The 13,615-nt window shown below is 35.9% G+C and overlaps 1 protein-coding gene across 3 annotated transcripts in view; it reads right to left on the bottom strand.

Moving 5' to 3' along the window:
- AP1G1 (adaptor-related protein complex 1, gamma 1 subunit) overlaps window positions 1-13,615 on the bottom strand; it is a 77,523-nt gene that overhangs the window by 55,713 nt on the left and 8,195 nt on the right. The gene's annotated exons all lie outside the window — the stretch shown is intronic.

Genomic DNA, 13,615 nt, shown 5'->3' with positions numbered 1-13,615 from the left:
ATACTTTGAAAATGTGGTGAGGAAAAAAATAATAACCCAAACTTAGAGCATATGATATTAGTGTCATGAGTAGTTTGGGGGTTTTTTTTGGCAGCAGGCTGGTACAGGGATCCAAACCTGTGACCTTGGTGTTATAAGGCTGCACTCTAATCTACTGAGCTAACCTGCTGGCCATAAGAGCAAAATAATAATAATAATAATAATAATAATAGGACCTGTAACAGCCAAAATAATCATGAAATTTATTTTATTTTTTCAGGCTACAAGAAGTTTATTGGCACAGGAGATAACGGTGGAGACATAGGCACAGGATCTAGCCTCCAATGAAATTTTAAAAAAGAAAAAAGTTGGAGAATTTGCACTACCTAATTTCAAGAGCTACTACAAAGCTACAGTAATCAGGACAATGTGGAACTGAATTTAAGGAGAGACTTAGAAACAATAGTGCAAAACAGAAAGTTTAGGAATATTCCCACACAAATATGCTAAATTAATTTTCAACTAAGAGGCCAAAAATATTCAATAGAAGAAAGGTTAGTCTTTCAACAAATGATGCTGGGACAATTAGATAATTATATGGAAAAATAAGGAAAAATTATAAGGAAAAATTAACCTAAGCCCTAACCTACACAATACACAAAAATTAACTCAAAATGAATCCTAGACCTAAACATCAAAGCCAAAACTAAAAAATCTTCCAGAAGCAAACACAGGAATAAATCTTTGCTTATGTATAACTTAGGTTATGCAGAAGCTTCACAAACATGAAGCATAAAGTATAAAAGAAAAATCTGACAATTAGACTTTATAAAAATGTAAAACCTTTGCTCTTCAAGATGCCATTATGAAAATAAGGAAAGTGAGAGAAAGAGAAAATATATTCACAATACATATCTGACAAAAGACATATTCAGAACATATAAATTTTACAACTCAATAAGACAATTTTATTTAAAAATGGGTAATCTCAACAGACACAGAAAAAGCACTTGATAAAATTCGATATCCCTTCATGATAAAGATTCTCGACAAATTATGTATAGAAAGAAGGAAAGTTTCTCAACACAATAAAAGCCATATATGACAAACCCACTGCCAACATTATCCTGAATGGGGAAAAGCTGAAAGCAGAACAGGAACAAAACAAGAATGCCCACTCTCATCACTCTTCTTTAACATATATTGGAAGTACTAGCCAGAGCAATCAAGCAAGAGAAACAAACAAAGGGCATTCAAATTGGAAAAGATGAAGTTAAATTGTCCCTGCTTGGGCCGGCCCGGTGGCGCACTGCTACAGTGCGCCGCTTGGGAGTGTGGCGGCGCTCCCGCCGAGGGTTCGGATCCCACATACAGACCGGCAGCTCACTGGCTGAGCGAGGTGCGGGAGCAACACCGAGGGTTGCAATCCCGTTGCCGGTCCCGGTACGGTACGGGCGTGACACTGAGGGTTGTGATCCGTTGCCGGTCACGAAAAAAGACAAAAAGGAAAAAAAAAAAAAAATTGTCCCTGCTTGCAGATAAAACCTAGAGACTCCACCAAAAAACTCTTAGAGCTGATAAACAAATTCAGTAACACTGCAGGATACAAAATCAATATATAAAAATCAGGAGGGTTTTTAAACGCCAACAATGAACTAGCAGGAAAAAAACTAAAGAAAGCAAGTCCATTTACAATAGCTAAAAAAAAAAATTAAATATCTGGGAATAAATTTAACTGAGGAGGTGAAAGATCTCTCCAATGAGAGCTACAAAACTCTGATGAAAGAAATTAAAGAGCACACAAAAAGATGGAAAGACATTCCATGCTCATGGACTGAAAGAATTAATATTGTGAAAATGTCCTTACTACCCAAAGTAATCTACAGGCTTAATGCAATCCCCATCAAAATATCCATGACATTTTTCACAGAAAGAGAAAAAACAATCCTAACATTCATATGGAACAACAGAAGACCCCAAATAGCCAAAGCAATTGGGCAAAAAAAAATAAAGTTGGAGTCATCACACTACCTGACCTCAAATTATACTACAAAGCTATGTTAACCAAACTAGCATGGTACTGGCATGAAAACAGACACATAGACCAAAGGAACAGGATAAAGAACCCAGAAATCAATATATGTACTTACAGCCAACTGATATTTGACAAAGGTACCAAGAACAAACATTGGAGAAAGAACAGCCTCCTCAATAAATAGTGCTGGAAAAACTGGATATCCACATGTAGAAGAATAAAACTGGACCCTTACCTCTTGTCATACACCAAACTCAAATCAAAATGGATTAAAAACTTAAGTATAAGACCTGAAACTATAAAACTTCTAGAAGAAAACAAAGAGGAAATACTTCAGGATGTAGGACTGGGCAAAGACTTTATGAATAATACTTCGAAAGCACAGGCAACAAAAGAAAAGATACACAAGTGGGATTAAATCAAACTGAAAAGCTTTTGCACAGCAAAAGAAATAGTTAACAGAGTGAAAAGACAACCAACAGAATGAGGAAAATATCTGCAAAAAAAATACATGCAAACTATACGTGTAACAAGTGATTAATATCCAGAATATACAAGGAACTCAAACAACTTCATAGTAAAAAAAAGAACCAAAAACCAAAAAAACAACTGATCCAATTAAAAATTGGCAAAGGAGCTGAATAAACATTTCTTAGAAGAAGCCACACAAGTGGCCCACAGGTACATGAAAAAATGCTCAACATCACTAAGCATCAGGGAAACGTAAATCAAAACTATGCTGAGATATCATCTCATCCCAGTTAGTCTGGCTGGTATCAAAAAGAATAACAAATGCTGGTGAGGATGCGGAGAAAGGAACACCCTCATCACTGTTGGTGGAAATGTAAATTAGTACAGCCATTATGGAAAACAGTACAGAGGTTTCTCAAAACAACTACAGATCGAACTACCATACAATCCAGCAACCCCACCACTTGGTATATATCCAAAGAAATGGAAATCATAATGTCAAAGGATACCTACACTCCCATGTTTACTGCAGCTCTACTTACAATAGCAAAGATATGGAACCAACCTTAATGTCCATCGAAGGATGACTGGATAAGGAAAATGTGGTATAAACAATACGGAATACTATAATACATACTATGGAATGCTACTCATCCATAATAAAGAATGAAATTCTGCCACTTGCAGCAGCACGGATGAGGTTGTAGAAAATTATGTTAAGTGAAAAAAGCCAGGCACAGAAAGAGAAATACCACATGTCCTCACTCATAAGTGAGAGCTAAAAAATACATCAATAAATAAATAAGAAAGAAATAAAGAAGGGAAACAAACAACAATCGTAATAATACATTGAACTTTCAGAAGGTGAGAACAGAACTGTGGTTACTAGAAGTGAGAAAGGGGAGTGGGAAAACTGACTAATGGACACAAAACAGCTAGTAAGGAAAAATAAGTTCTATTGATGTACAGTCGAGCTTGGCATCCATAATTAACATTAATTTACTGCATGTTATCAAATGTCTAGAAGAGATGGGATCGAATGTCCTCAACACCAAGAAATGATTATGTTTTATAATGATGAATATTTTAATAATCCTGATTTGATCGTCCCACATTGTATATAGGTAGAGATATTCAACTCTGTACCCCACAAATATGCACAATCAATTACATTTCAATTAAAAAAAAAAAAAGAATGCAGTAATCAGGAAAATGTTCTAGTCCCTCATATCAAAGAGTATAGAATGTACTCTGCCGTTCCTTGTATTTCAGCCCATTCGCTAGCATGGGTGAGAAAGTGAAATAGGGTGCATACACTGTGATAGAAGAAAAGCTTGTGACTTGTGACATAAGAAAAGCTTGTGTTCATCCTAGTTTGTGTGCCTTGGGAGGAAAACCATTAAAATACTGTACCTTTGTCTTTGGTTTAAGAAGAACCACATTTTTCTGAAGAAGTAACCAAACAAGAAGAACTCATGATAAAGGTAAATAAATACCCTTGTAAAGAATCTGTAACCAGTAACATGACATTCTGGCTGTGATCTGGGCTCTCTGACTTTCTGAAGCTAGAAAAATGTTGAGTCTCTCAGCCACATTTCCATCCCCATTTCTATCCCCTTTCACCCCTAAAGCACTGAAACTCAGTGGTATGGTTTGTGTTATCTTTAGACTCTGCCATTATCTTTTTTTATATCTCAGGGACTTTGAAAATAAAGTTTACGTAGGTTTTACTTTTTTTTTTTTTTTTTTTTTTTTTGGTCCTTTTTGAGACCGGCCATACCGCGCTCAGCCAGTGAGCGTTGTGAGCGCACCGGTCATCCCTATATAGGATCCAAACCCATGGCGGGAGCTCTGCTGCACTCCCAGCACCACACTCTCCCGAGTGCGCCACGGGCCCGGCCCAGGTTTTACTTTTTTAAAAAAAGAAGAACCATGTTGGGCCGGCCTGGTGGCGCACTGCTACAGTGCGCCACTTGGGAGCGCGACAGCGCTCCTGCGGAGGGTTCGGATCCCACATACAGACCAGTTCCCGCTCACTGGCTGAGCGAGGGGCGGGTGCAGCACCGAGGGTTGCGATCCCGTTGCCAGTCCTGGGCCGGTACGGGCGCAACACTGAGGGTTGCGGTCCGTTGCCGGACACGAAAAAAGACAAAAAGGAAAAAAAAAAAGAAGAACCATGTATGTGGACTACATTGTCTTGGCTCCTGGAAGAATTGATTTTCTTGAGTTAAATTATAATCATGGTTTGAAAAAATTTTATTTTAGAACTTATCAACTGAAATAGCTTTGCTCCTCTTATGTATCTGGAATCTCTTCTATTCCTTGATAATGAGAATTGTAGAACAGTATGTTTTACTTTATCTTTGGCCACAAGGAGGGTTGAAACTAAATTTAACAACTCAGCCAAGGAAAATACCTTGAATATTATGACCTTATTATCGGTGCAATTTTTTGCATGAAATAAAATCTTACTTACATTTGAAGTTTTATTTATAAAAGAAGGTGGATCTTATGATATGATTTAGAAACATCAGATAAATTCATATCAGAATTTTGCATTTTTTAGACCACTTATTTGATTTAAAACAAATAAAACTATCACTAATAAATAAAAATAAAAGTTTACTACTAAAAAAATAAAATAAATAAAAATGGGTAAGAGATTTGAATAGACACTTCTCAAAAAAAAAAAAAGATACACAGCCATTAACACAAGAAAAGATGCTTCACATCATTAGTTGGCAGGGAAATGCAAATTAAAACTATAATGAGATACCTAGCACTCTACACCATTAGAATGGTTAAAATTAAAGACTGGCCATACCAAGTGCTGGTGATGATACAGAACAACTGAACTTTCATAGACTGGTCATGGGAACAAAAATATTTCAACTACCTTGGAAAACAGTTTGGTAGTTCACTATGTTAAACGTATACTGAAGCATATAATTCAGCAAATCTCCTTAGAGTTTACCCAAGAGAAGTATTTACCCACAAGTTATGAAAATACATACCCTCCCCAGGACTTGTACATGAATGTTCACAGAATCATTTATAATTGCCAAAAACTGGAAACAACCCAAATGTCCACAAACAGGTGAATGGATAATGGTGTATCCATATAATGAAATACTTCTCAAAATAAAAAGGGACCAATATATAACATGGAAGAGTCTCAAAAACATTCTGCTGAGCAAAACAAACAGGCATAAGACAGCACATACTGTATGATTTCATTTATATGAAACTTTAGGAAAGGCAAATCCAATCTATAGTGGCAGAAAAGAGATCAATGATTGCCTAAGGTTAAGGGTAGGGATGGGGACTGACTGGAGGGAATGCAAAGAAATCTTCTGGAGTCACACATGTTTGTGATGGGTACATATATCCCAAAACTCACTGAATTTTACACTCAAACAGGTATACTTTATTGTAGGTATATTTTACCTCAATAATACTGAGGAATAATACAATTAAGAAAGCAAAATGATAAAATGAGATGATATTACAATCCTCTTCAGTACACATTAGCTGTGGAAATCTTAAATCAATGATTCTCAATGTTCTTTCAACCCAACATACCAGCATAAATCCTCAAGGTGGGACAGTACATTGAGGAAAAGCTCCCTTGATACTGATAGGCTCCTCCAAGAAGGGCCATACTGGCCCTCTCAAGATTGTGTGTCTTAATTTTCTTTTTTCAGAGTGTTTGAGAAGTTTATAGTCATTACAAACATCAAATTATAAAGAAAGAAAGACTGTGTGTCTTAAACTATATAAAGCTATCTGTACAGTGTTGTTACCCTTTTAATAGATATATTCAAGAGTCTAGCGTTTGAAGTTTACAAAGTATTTTTACATTAATTATCTCATTTGTTCCTTGGACCATTTTGAAGAAAGGGTAGAGATCATTATCTCCACTTCGTGCCAATAAAGAAACTTAATCTCAAGGCAACTATGTAACTTGTTTAGATCACAGACGTAATAAATAAATGACAAAGAGAGCTAGGTCCTGAACTAGGTCTTAGAACTCCAACACTGGAGTTCTCCCAATACGGATGAAATCATATGATTGCAAGGATTTGTTTTAAAATACTCCAGGAAAAAAAAAAAATATTGAAGAGACAGAGAGAAGAAGGAACACAAAAACGAAACAAGATGGACAAAATGTTGATCACTACTGAAGTTGTATGATAAATAAATGAAAACGCATCATACTATTCTTTATTTTCATGTATATTTGAAATTTTTTCATACTCAAAAGCTTTTTAGAAATCATAAAACTTCAATAAACTAGGCATTTAAATACTTAAAATTTTTCACAAATAATGAAAAGCTTAATAAATAGTTAAAGATTGAATTAAAGAACTATTTCTTCTTTCATAGTAACCATAAATACTACTGACTTTAGGTTAAAACAACATTTAACAGTAAGCAAAGCAATATGTTATATTTGTGGCACAGAACATAGTGGAACAAAACTAGGAAAAGCATAATGCTATTACAGCTGTCAGCAACCAAGAACTAAATGAAAAATCAGTTTTTGACTGTACAAAACCTGGTGATTCTACTTTCAAAAAGAATCTAATTTATTGTTAACCATAACTTGGCACAAAGAGAATAGAGAAGTTTATGGCAACTAAAGTAAATCAGTATCAATTGGGAACGCTCTGCTAGAAAATAACGTCTCTCTACAGATAACTTAATGATACTAAGAGCAAACAAAAAGACTATTAGAAAAAGCTTAAATCTAGTCATAGAACATGTAGTTCAACAGAAAAAAATCCTAAGAATATAAGCCAGCTGAGAGAAAAACAATTCATCTAGAGTAAATTCTCAGGTATCAGTCACAGGACCACAGAAATACAGTTTGTGCCACTAGCTTTTTACGGAAGAAACTGAGGATCCAGGCCATTACCTACCTTCACAAGGTCATGGAATTATTTACTAGCCTGACTTACCTCTCGTAAGTACCATTCAGCACTCTTCCTCCAATACTAGACTATCTCTAGTTTGGAGAAAAATAACAATTTTTTTCCTTCAGCTGTAACAACTTACTACTTGATTTCTACATGGATGAAAAACAGAAGTTAACTCAAGTGGTAAAAAACTGAGAATTTTGAGGAAACACATTCTAAGCTCAAAACTAAAAAAGTTCTGGTTCCAGGGAAGATGAAGTAAGTATACTCTACCCTGTCTCTCCCTCTAAATATAACTATAAATCCTGGAAAACAAAATGTATTCCACAGCCACTTGAGGACTCTGAAAAGTAAATGACAGCAAGAGGATTGAAGAAAGCAGAATCTGAAGCTCTACTGAATTGGCAAGAGGTTCTCATCTTTCCTCCAGTGTGGCTCCCTGATCCCAAAAGGCAGCCCAAAACCCAGAAGTGCTCACTGGGTATAGAGAGAAGGAGCTCTAAAAAAAGCCCCCTCTCTTTCTGGTCCAGGAAGAAAGTAAAGGGAAGATCAATGACAATACGGGAACGTCTCTCTTTGGGCTTTTCGTTTTTCCCTTCCCTCCACCTCTGCCCCTAGACAACACTGCAATGGTAGTTGCTATAGCAGAATGGCAATGGCAATGGCAATGACAGCCAGGCAGACACCTAAAAACTGGGGGAGGGAACTCTTTTTTTTGACCAGTGGAATTGTGATCCCAAGAGCATAGGGTAAATCACTTCTCACTTCTCTTTCTCTATCATCCACTTCTTGATAAAAGGGTGAATTCATGAAAAAACATAACTCTCATTGCGAATGTACCTAACAATAAGTCTAAAAAATACATAAAGCAAAACTTGACAAATATATAAGGAAAAACAAATCCCCAATTATAGTTAGGAGACTTCAACATGCCTCCTTCAGTAATTGATAAAATTATGTAGACAGAATATCAGCAACGATACAGAAGACCTGAATACCACCACCAACTAACTGGATCTAACCAACATTTACAGAACAACCCAACTAACAAGAACAGAATGCACATTCTTCTCAACTGTACACAGAACATTCACCAAGACAGATCATGTCCTGGGTCATAAAAAATAGTTAATAAGGGCTGGCCAGTTAGGTCAGTTGGTTAGAGCACCAGCTTGGAACAACAACCTCAAGGGTTTGGTTCCCTGTGCTGGCCAGCCACCAAAAATAAAAAAAGAATAAATAAAACAAATATTTTTTTTAAGTTAATAAATTTAAATGAATGGAAATCATAGAAAGTAGTCTCTGACCATAATGAAATTAAACTAAAAATCAGTAACAGAAAGCTAACCAGAAAAATCTCCAAATACTTGGAAATTAAATGACATATTCCTAAGGGAAATTAGCAAATACAGTGCACTGAAAAAATAAACACACTTATCAAAATTTGTGTTATGCACTAAAGCAGTGCTTAGCGGGAAGTGTATGGCAAATGCCTACATCTCATAAAAGAAACATCTTGGGCTGGTCCATGGCTCACTTGGGAGAGTGTGGTGCTGATAACACCAAGGAGATGGGTTCAGATCCCTATATAGGGATGGCCAGTCAGCTCACATGGGAGAGCGTGGTGCTAACAACACCAAGTCAAGGATTAAGATCCCCTTACCAGTCATCTTTTTGAAAAAGGAAAGAAACATCTCAAATTAATCTAAGCTTCCACTTTAAGAAACTAGAAAAAAAGGCAAAATAAATGCAAAAAGGAAGGAACAAAGCAATAAAGAATAGAAATTAGTGAAATTAAAAACAAAAATAGAGCAAGTCAATGAAAATGAAAGCTGGTTCTTTGAAAAGATTAATGAAATTGAAAACCTCTGACCAGACCAGACTATAAAAGGGAAAAAAAAGAGACAACACAAATTACCTATATCAGGAATGAAAGGGGGGATTTCACTACAGATATTAAAAGGGTAACTAGGTAATACCACAAACATCTTGACGCACATCACAACTGGACATCCATATGCAAAGAAAAAAAAATGAACCTCAACCTAAATCTCACATATTAACTCAAAATGGACCAGAGATCTAAATGTAAAATGTACAACTATAAAACTTTTAGAAGGTATAAGAAAATACCTAATTGACCTTGGGTTAGTCACAGAGTTCTTGGACATTACACCAAAGGCACAACCCGTAAAAGAAAAAATGAGAAAATTAAAAAAAAGAAAAAGAAAAAATGAAAAAATTAGACTACATCAAAATTACAAACTTTTGGTACTATGAAAAACACTGCTAAGAAAATGAAAGACAAGCTAATGAATGGGATATATCCAAATCATGTAACAGATGAAGAATTTGTATCTAGAACATAAAAGGAACTCTCAAAACTCAAGTTAAAAAAAAAATCCAATTTTTAAAAATGGGCAAAAGACTTAGACACTTTACTAAAGAGGGATAAGGACACATTTGAAAAGATTCTCAACTATATTAGGAATTAGAGAAATGCAAATTAAAATCACAATAAGGTACCTCTAGGCACCTATTAGAACGGCTAAATATCAAGTATTGGGAGAATGCAGAACAAATGGAACTCTCAGACATTGATGGTGGGGACATAAAATGGTACTGCCACTCTAGAAAACAGTTGGCAGTTTCTTATGAACTAAAACATACACCTACCATACGACCCAGCAATCCCACATCCAGGAATTTATCCAAGAGAAATGAAAACTTATATTCACATAAAAACCTGAACATGAACTATTTAGAGCAGCTCTGTTCATAATTGCCAAAAACAGGAAACAAAATGTGGTAAATTCATAAAGTGGAAGACTATGTGGCAATAGAAAAAGAACAAACCATTACTACACACCATAACATACACAGCTCTAAGCATTATGCTGAAAGAAAACTGTCTCAAAAGATTATATATTGGATGATTCCATTCATACGATATTTTTGAAAAGACAAAATCATAGTGAAGAATGGATCAGTGGTTGCCAGTGGTTGGAGGGAGGGGGCTAAAATGGGACAGCATGAGGAAGTTTTTCTGAGATGATGGAATTGTATCCTACCTGTGGTGATGGCTACATAAATCTAGTCATGTGTTTAAAACTCACAGAACCATAAACCCAAAAAGTCAATTTTACTGTATGCTAATTTAAAAATTAAAGAGTTTTTTAGAAAGTAAACAAAAAAGCCCTTCAACTGAACAATTAAGACCTATTTTGATCAGTTACAGAATATATACCTGGGATAGTAAGTGGACTAATGAGAAAGTTACTAATTGTTTGGTCCTGCTCAAAGACATATGATATTTAACCACTTGTGAAACAAAATATTACTTAAGATATGGTCATATTAATAGCCCTATAAAATGATAACCCTTATATAAGGAATGGCTGAAGGTAGTCTCACCTGAAACATGAAGTCACTTTCTGTGCCAATGAACTAGACATGGGGGATGGAAGACTAGAGAGGGCTCTATTGATTGAACCATAGAGGAATCAAGATGTCTAGAAAGGAGTTTCTGAGTGTCAGGTCGGTGTCCTCCCAACAGAGGCACGTCAGAAAAGTTGCCTGTTAAACTATGTCCCTTTTGGACTTCTAAACAGGTGAAATGAGACTGAAAGATAACACTTTATGTACATGGGGAAAGGCAATTCCAAATCTTCAGGAACTTGTATTTCTCTTTACTTTTAATTTATGTAAGAAAGTTTATTCTGGGCCAGCCCATGGCTCACTTGGGAGAGTGTGGTACTGATAAAGCCAAGGCCACACGTTCAGATCCCTATATAGAGATGGCCAGTTGGCTCACTTGGGAGAGCGTGGTGCTGACAACACCAAATCAAGGGTTAAGATCCCCTTACCGGTCATCTTTAAAAAAAAAAAAAAAAAAAAAGAAAGAAAGAAAGAAAGAAAGTCTATTCTGAAAATTCCTTCCATTTCCAACCCTACAAAAAAGAATAATAAGAAATTTGTGTCCATATTCTGGCCAATGCACTGAAAGGAGGGAGGCACACCATAGGAACCAAGATTTGGAAATAATAGCAATTAAAGTAAAAGAATCACAAGTGAAAGAGAAACTACTGAGGTACAGAACTGGGGCTATTCAGCCAGCCTCTTTCCCTGTCTTCCCATCTTCTTTCATTAATAAACGTTGGAGATTATGATTTTATATTTTGAAGGAAGATTTTACATGGAAAGTAATAAAAGAAAAGATAAAACCAAAGTTCATTAATGTTTACAGAGGCTTGTCTATGCCTGACACTGCAATAGGTGCTGGGGACTGGCAAGGATATGATCTCTATCCTTAAGAAATCAAAAGACTAGTGGAGGAAATGGATCTTTACAATTCCAGCTATATAATAAAAAGAAGCAGAAACTGCTGATCAATAACTAACACAAAATTATACTTATGATAAATCAATAATAGTCCTGGACAAACTAGTTTACTATATTTAGAACATTTTTCTTTTGCAAAATTAAGTGCTTTCTGGATCAGCCCAACTCCAAAATCCCATATGGAATGAGATCTGTAGCAAAGTACAAGTCCACAACTTCTCATCCAAAACCTTTAGGGGAGAATTCAGAATTTTTCTAATTTTGGAAAGGTAGTACATGATATATACTATATGTCATAACTCACCCACCATGTCCTCCATTATTGAACAGTACTTCTGCAGCAAGACATCAATATTCACACCAAGTGAGAGAAATAAATACTACAAAATGCCTCATGTCTTGTCAGGTCAGATTTTACCACCAAAAGAATTATTAAAATATCCTGGTTTTCAGTGTTTTTTTAGATTTCAGAATTCAAATAAGGGATTGTGGGCGGAAAGCTAAAAATGATAACCATGAAGTAAAATTACCTGGGTTTGAATCCCAGGTTCCACCATTTATTAGCTGTGTATCCTTGAGTAAATAACTTAACCTCCTAGAGCTTCAGTTTTCTCACCTGTAAAATGGGGAGAGAGTACCTACCTCAAAGGGCTATTACAAGAATTAAACGAAAATACATATGTAAAATTCTTAGCACAGTACCTGGGTACACAGTAAGCACCAAACAAATGTTTGCCATTACGTTGGCTCTATAAACTATCCTTGCATAAATTATTTTGTGCAAAAATAAGATGCAGAAAGATATACAATATTAATGTTTATAAAAGTTTAAAACAGGTAAAGGAACATATTCTTTAGAAATAGAAAACTGCAGTAAGGAAATAAAAACATGCACAGGAAAGATAAAAGATCAAACCCAAAACAGTGGTACACCTGGAAAGGAGAGGAATATGATCAGGGAAAGAGTGACACATAGGACACTGGTAATGTTTTATTTCTTACACTAGGTTGTAGATAAGTGAATATTTATTATTACTCTCCATAAGTTTTGTGTCTAAAATATTTAATATTAAAAATCAAATTCAAATACATCTAATTTGGGTAGTAAATGTTATGGACCACATAATCTGGAAAATATAACCTACTTGCTTTTGTTACCATGTTGAGGATTTCTTTATCTTTTTAAAGCTTTTTAACTTGCTTTTTGAAATGCTCAAAAACCATGATTCTTTAAAATACAACAGCTTAAACATCTATCATTAAACAATTTTTTAAATCCTTTTTAAAAAATAAGGTATGAATCTAGTAAGTAGTAGTGACTTGACTATACAGAACACAGCTGAGAATCCAAAAACACATTTTTTACGATCTCAAGCAGCCAATACACAGACGGTCACATCAACACACTGAAACACCTACTTTACTCCAGAGAGAGGTTCTTCTCATCAGCCTATTCTGGAATAGAAGCTACAAATTAGGGAAATGGAAGGGAAGAAGGAAGAAAATGGGGCCCAGAAAATAGAAACTGCTTTAGGAAAGGACACCTATGGTAAGTAAAAATGCCACCGATCAGCAAGAGAATATATAGCAGAAACAAGCATTTAAAAAACATAGTCTGGGGCCGGCCCGGTGGCGCACTCCTACAGTGCGCCGGTTGGGAAGCGCGGCGGCGCTCCCGCTGAGGGTTCGGATCCCACATACAGACCGGCCGCTCACTGGCTGAGCGAGGTGCGGGGGCAGCACCGAGGGTTGCGATCCCGTTGCCGGTCCTGGTCCGGTACGGGCATGACACTGAGGGTTGCGATCCGTTGCCGGTCACGAAAAAAGACAAAAAGACAAAAAAAAAAAAAAAAAAAAAAAAAAAAAGTTT

The sequence above is a fragment of the Galeopterus variegatus genome, unplaced genomic scaffold (genome assembly GCF_000696425.1).
Source record: "Galeopterus variegatus unplaced genomic scaffold, G_variegatus-3.0.2 Scaffold2236, whole genome shotgun sequence".
Taxonomy (NCBI): Eukaryota; Metazoa; Chordata; class Mammalia; order Dermoptera; family Cynocephalidae; genus Galeopterus; species Galeopterus variegatus.
Note: the sequence above shows the minus strand (reverse complement) of the source record. Positions and strands in the feature narration are given on the sequence as shown.